Source organism: Tupaia chinensis, unplaced genomic scaffold (genome assembly GCF_000334495.1).
Source record: "Tupaia chinensis unplaced genomic scaffold, TupChi_1.0 Scaffold000002_1, whole genome shotgun sequence".
Taxonomy (NCBI): domain Eukaryota; kingdom Metazoa; phylum Chordata; class Mammalia; order Scandentia; family Tupaiidae; genus Tupaia; species Tupaia belangeri.
The window spans coordinates 4,023,704-4,030,124 of NW_006159428.1; the positions used below are offsets into that span (position 1 = coordinate 4,023,704).

The window sequence follows — 6,421 nt, forward strand, 5'->3', positions numbered from 1 at the left end:
CCTCTCTCCCTTTCTCTCCTTCATCCTCCTCGATCCCTCTCTTTATTCAATTTCAAGAAAGTAAATTTCTTTTACTTTTGTTTCTCCATTTAGCTTTTATTTTCATTTTCCCTCCATTTCTTTCTGTTATATTTTCATTCTTTTTCTTTTTTTTCCCCCAAGTTGCAGACTTGTAATGAAGACTAGGAAATGCATCTCATTTTATTTTTCATTTATATATCACTGCAATTTACTTTAATATGTTTGTGATAGTATGACATTTGCCACCTCTTTATACATTCAAAGTGCTTTTAGTTTTCCTTTTCCATAAATGATTACAACAGCTTTGCTAGCCAAACAGTCTTATCTCTTTTGAATGCCCATGTTTTTCATTGTTTTGACATGTTACCACACATTACAAATGAATAATAAAGCCTTTATTTTTTTATATTTAAAAAAAGCACCTTGAAACCAATTCCAATTTGCCTATCTTTACAAACTTGGAGATTTGTAACAACACATACTGTTTGTCATGTACATGGATGGAATATTGCTATTCTTTAGCAATATTCTTTGTAAATATGCAATGGGGTTGGGGGTTTTAAATGGCATAACATAAACAACAATGCTTTTAATAATATTTTCTCATCCTGGCTCTCCTGCTTATTGGATTTATAACTTTTAATAATTTGCTTTTTATTTGAGTCCTAGTTTTCTAATCTACAAAATAAACGATCTTTCCATGAGGAAGAGGAAGTACATGAGCCCTTGCCTAGGGCAGAGTCTGGCACATGGGAGGTCAGTAAACGCTGGTTGTTGTTATTATTACTATGAAATGGCCTTGTCCAACATGACACAGTGAGTCTCTGCCAGGGCCTTGGGCTGACCCAGATTTGGATTCCAGGACTGTCCCGGGTGTGAAGTATACCTAGATGTTCATTTGCTGTGACCGCAGGCTTCTAGGGTCTGAAATGCCAAGTCCCGTCGCATGACATTTTTCCACACATCTCCCTTAGGGACCTCACTAGAGCAGGGGCACTTGATTAGAAATTTTGTTTTTCATTCCTAAGTTCTCTCAACATAAAGTTGTAACACTTCTCCAAGCCTTACTTTCTCCATTGGAAAAAAGAAAAGAGAGAATCAAACATCTAAATCAAAGCTGCCGAAAAGATTGAGTGAGGTTGTGGTATACGTGAAAGCAGCATGCTCAGGTGTAGCACAGCAAGTGCCACCTAATATGTCAACATGTTTAAAATGAAGGGTTTTTTTTTTTTTCTTTCTCTAACAGGGACAATGAGGTAGGACGATAACTACAGGCCACAGAAGAAAGGCTATTCATTGCCATGTCCCCGCTCCAACTATATACTAAGTACTGGGTGAGGAGGTCTCGAGTTAGGCAGGTCAGGTGGTCTTACAGTTTACAGAGAGCAAGGCTTCCTCTATTCTCTGGTAAGGCCAGGTCAAAACCTGGTAATGAGTAGGTGCATAAATTCTGGGGGTGGGGGAAGCAGTCAAGTAGCATGGTGATTTAAGACAGCTGTGTCCTGCATGGCACAATTTGAGTCCTGAACCCAGAAGCTTGGGAGAAAAAACAAAAATCACCCCAGGCATTTGAGAGGGGATTGCAGCATGGCCATCACCCCTGGGGGTTGTTTTCTCACTTTCTCTTTCTCTCTCGGGGGTGAGTACACCTGCCTATTGCAAAGAAATAAAAAGTTAAAACACACACAAACATTAAAAACTCTGGGAATGCATTTTAATAGATAGAACAGATAGAGCCCTTCTGCCTGACTTTCATGGTGGTGTCACTCTCTCCACAGTGTAGGATGTGCTGCACTGTCCTGTTAGGTGGAGGAACTGCCCATACCTTTGGGCAATTGTCTATAACTTTGATCTAGAATAACAAAGAATCTAGATCACCACTGACTGATATGGATACAAATGAGTAGTGATAATATGGGAAGTAAACTATTTCTTCGATATTTTAAAATACTAATTTTATGCCTCCAAATAATAACATTTGCCATATTAAGTTAAAAGAAAATTAATTTGACATAATTATTTCTATTATATGTGGTTGATAAAAATGTAGAATTACACATGCAGTCATATTACATTTCTATTAGGCAATTCTGGAATTAGTCTCTTGGGCAAAGTATGCAACTATGCGTTGAGCGTCTACTGGTTGGGTGGCCAGGTATTGGTGAGATGGGCTCCAGCCCTCCACATTCTCATAGAAACAATCACCATCGTTGTCATTGGCGAGCACACATCATGTCCTGTTTGCTCTCTTTTCTCTCTACCATCTGTCCTGCATCTCACCCGGCACGCTCAACCTCTTCTAATTCTCCACACTCTAGAAACACTTCCGGCTGCCACAGCTCTTTGTTAAAAATCTTTACCTTCCAGAGGTACTGGGCGATGCCCCAGCTTGGAAGGGCCAGCCCTGAGCTCCAGGATCCAGTACTCAGTTCATGGGTCTTTTAAAAGCAACCTAGGGCTTACTGTAGGCCACCCAGTCTAGGAAGAGGAATTGCTGCGGGTCACGTGGTGAGCAGGTCACGTGCAGGGCAGGTCACGTGCAGTGCGCGGGTTCCGCCTGGGTCTCCGCAGGCCAGGACTCTTCATTCCTCTGTGTGAAGGCCTGCACTGTGCTCCAGGGCCTGGCCAGCCTCTGTCCTGGGGTCACCCGACGTGTCGCCCACTGTCCAGGCCACGAAGGAATGGAATTCCCTCAGCCCAGCCTGCCAGCCAAGAGGTTCCTCTGCGGGAACAGGTGGTGGCCAGGTCCCTAGTCCATCGCAGCTGGTTTATTTGTCCGAGAGTTTGAGGCAGGACTTTTGGCCCTCCCCTGGCCTCGGCCTCGGCCTCGTCAGCCTTCGTGTGCAGAGACCAGTGCCTGGACGCGGCAGATTCCTGGAGGCCGGAGGTAGACAAGCTGGGGTTAAGAATGAAAACCAGGGCTTGGTAGGGGGACAGAAAGTGATGAGACTCAGTGAAAGGAGTAAGACCTGCTTTTCTTTACTACTATGGATAGGATAAGGGAAAAGGAAGTCTTGATCCAGTCCAAGTGGCAAGCGGGGTGCAGTGCTGGAGCCCTGCCTTGGGCCACATGGGAAGCCTGGTTTGGTTCCCCCCTCAACCTTAGCAAGCTGAGGGTGCCAGGTGCCTGTGGGGCTAGCTGACTGGGAAGCTGGGGCAGGAGGATGAGATCTGTTAAAAATATCCCCCCACTCACCACCCTCTACACTGGCCTTGCTAGCTCTCTCAGGAAAGAAAGGAAGAGAAAGAAAGAGAAAGAGATCTTCAGTGAATTGTCTTGACAACTGAAATGAAGGCAGCTTCCGAAAAAGTTTGAAAAAAAGCAGTATTACAGATCTTAGGAGGCTTTAAATTCCAACCATTAGTTGATAGTTTGCAGTATTTTCTGCAGATGACTTTGATTGTTCCATTAGCCTTCTAAAGAAGCCTACCTCTCAGTAAAGAAAGGTCCTGAGATGAAAGCCTCTCCAGGGGGCCTGTTTGTACAATTAGTGACACCCAGTGATGATGGAGAATCCTGAAGGATGAGCAAGTTTGGGTTAGGATCATGGCTCCTGGATCTCAGAATAAGTTTATTTAAAAAAACAATTCGTTGAGACAGCCTTTCAGTCTTAGACAGAAGCTAGTATCTGTCTCCGGGGATTTCCACATTAAAGTACTTTTGATTTTATTGACAATACTTGGACGTATGAAAATACTGTTACTGAAACATAGCTTAAAATTGTAGCACACAGCTCTGGTCTCTAGTGTGGTCTCAAGCCTTGTTTGATTTAATTGTGGAATTAATCTAGGAGAGAAATGACATTCTATTCAATGGCATATATTAGAAAATCTTTTCTGCTGTGAACGTTAGGGGACCTCTGTATTTATCAGCTGAGATGGCTCATGGGGACTTGATCTTTTCCTGGCCTTGCTTGGAATAGTGGGTCCTGTTCAGAGTATTCTCGTTTTAACAGCCCGCTAACTCCCACCCCTGCCCCCACCCTATAGCTCATCCTCTACAGAACACTAAGCAAAAACTAAATGCTTCCCGGCGCCAGAAGGAACGTCTCCTGTAATAGATACTTTGTGGTGTCAGGGAACAGGGATTCTGTACTCTTGGTCAAGCGTCCCTTAACCAGCTCTCCTATAAAGGAAGAGCCTAGCTTATTTACATATGAACTTTGTTTCTCTTGCCCCAAGCTCCCCTGACCTCCAATTCAAAGATGACCCCTAATAGGTAATCAGAGCACGGAGGTGTTTTGGGAAATATGGCCACTTTTTTGCACTTCTTAACTGTGTTCCTTTGGTTTATTTGTGCCGCTCTGTCTTATTAGCAAAACAAACAAACACAAAAAAGCCTGTTCTATTCCTCTTTAGGTTTCAGTCTCAAAGGAGAACTTGAGGATGTTGGAAGCAGAACTAGGTAAGATATCCTCCTGTCTTGTCTCATGGTCCTGTCCCTGTTCCTTTCTTCAGTTGCCACATTTACACGATTTCCTAAAGGAAGGGGAGGAGCAGAGTTAAAATAAGAAAATGAAGACTATACTGTACACTCCATGAAGGCAGAGGCTGTCTGTTGGTTGTATGGTTATCCTGTGTCTGAAGAGCACTACCTACATCTTTGATGACTGAAAACATCACAAACACGTGCACACATTGCAGTCTGCATCCGTAATTAACGAGAGACTCACACTCAGCCCATTATTTGCCCTTCATTTAACCACCTTGTTTTATTCCTGTGTACTCTCCTTGACAGCACCAACAGGGACCCAGTTACGTTCCTCATGAGCTGGATGCATGGATTTTGAAGAATATTTCATTTCTTCACTTGCCACTTCTACTTGTAGCTATCTACTTATCATACATGATTCCTGCCATGACTCCCAGAGTTATTTTAATTAATTAATTACATTTATAAATGAAATAAATGTTCCAGCAACAGTACTTTCAACTTATAAAAATGGAAATCCCAGAATTGTTGTAACTGCAGAGGATCACAGGCTTATAAAGCCTCATTAAAAAACCTTTAGCGGGCCAGCTCTGTGACACAGTGCTAATACACAGCTGGAGAGAAGCTGGATCCCACACGGCAACCATAGTTGGAATCTCTGGCATAGTCAGGATAAAACATGTATGGTGTGCATGTGAGTGACTTAAAGAGGAGGATTGTGACATGACCAGACTCCACAGAATTCCCATTCTCTTTCTTACTCACTCACATGTGTGCACACAAACTATCATGAGTTAAAAAGAAAAATCTTCCTTGGAAAATCATTTTTAACAAAAGAATTTTTAGCATAGCTTAAGGAAAGAAAATGGCCAAGTATGGAGTCCTTAAAAGTCCATATTTAATAACTGCATATTACATATATAGTGTGTTTTTAATACATGTGTACAAAATGTCCATTAAACATTAGAATGAACAAAAGTCCTCACATGTAGTGGATGAGCAGAGAAGGGAGATTCAGAGAAAGACAGTAATCAGAGCCGTGAAAGGAAAACTGAGAGTGTGGTTGAAAGTAAGGGAGGAGTTTCAGGAAATGAGTGGGGACTTCCAGATGACATAGTCTGGTAATATCACATTTGAAAGCTTCCCCCGTGATCCAAACGCATAGCCGTGAGAGCTAAAATATAAAAGTAGAAAGCTCAAAAGCCATAGCCATGTTCTAAAGCAAGAAAAATATCTCTGGACCAGGAGTAGAACAGAAAGTGTATGTTTCGTGTGGCTGGTGTGCCTGCCAGGTCATCTGGGTCTGCTCCAAGCAGGAACATCCGAGAGTCTTGTGCCTTTGTGGGTAAAGACACAAATGTTCTCATGTACCAAAGGAGACTGACCCATTTCACTGCTTAGCTTAGGATGCAGGAGCAGGACAAAAGCAAAGTGAACAAGTCCAGCTAGGCCAGCATATTGACTGTGTGACTGGGTCAGTTTTGATTGAATTTTTTCTTTATTAATGGCTCACATGTTCCTGCCTCTTGCATGCCTGTTAACTCTTGACTGGATGCTAGACATTATGAGTTTTGTCTGCTGGGTGTTGGGTATTTTTGTATTATCATAAATTTTGTTGATTTTTGTTCTCGAGTGTGGTTAAATTGGAAATGACTGATCCTTTTGGATCTTACTGTTAAGATGTGGAGAAGGAATGGGAGCAATCCTCATTCTAGGAATATGTATTTCTCATAACTGAGGCAAGATTCTTCTGAGCACCCAGAATTGATCTGTGAATTCTAAGATTTTCCAATTCGACTGGATCAGGTATTACTCCTGGCCCTGCACGAGTACTAGCACTGTTCCCTTTCATCCTTTTTGGTGGGTCACCCTTAAGCCTCTGGTAGTTTCTTCACATTCTTGTGCTGATCACCTGAATACTCACAGTACTCATTACAGACATCCAGGTTCATTCTCTGTGTTCCGCTC

General features: G+C 42.5%; 1 long non-coding RNA gene across 2 annotated transcripts in view; it reads left to right on the forward strand.

Moving 5' to 3' along the window:
* The window catches only part of LOC114008100 (uncharacterized), a 62,961-nt gene that overhangs the window by 3,123 nt on the left and 53,417 nt on the right, over positions 1-6,421 (forward strand). For both annotated transcript variants that reach the window (XR_003549676.1, XR_003549668.1), the window contains exons 3-4: positions 685-777; positions 4,381-4,426. This is a non-coding gene — a long non-coding RNA (uncharacterized LOC114008100). The remainder of the gene's footprint in view (positions 1-684; positions 778-4,380; positions 4,427-6,421) is intronic.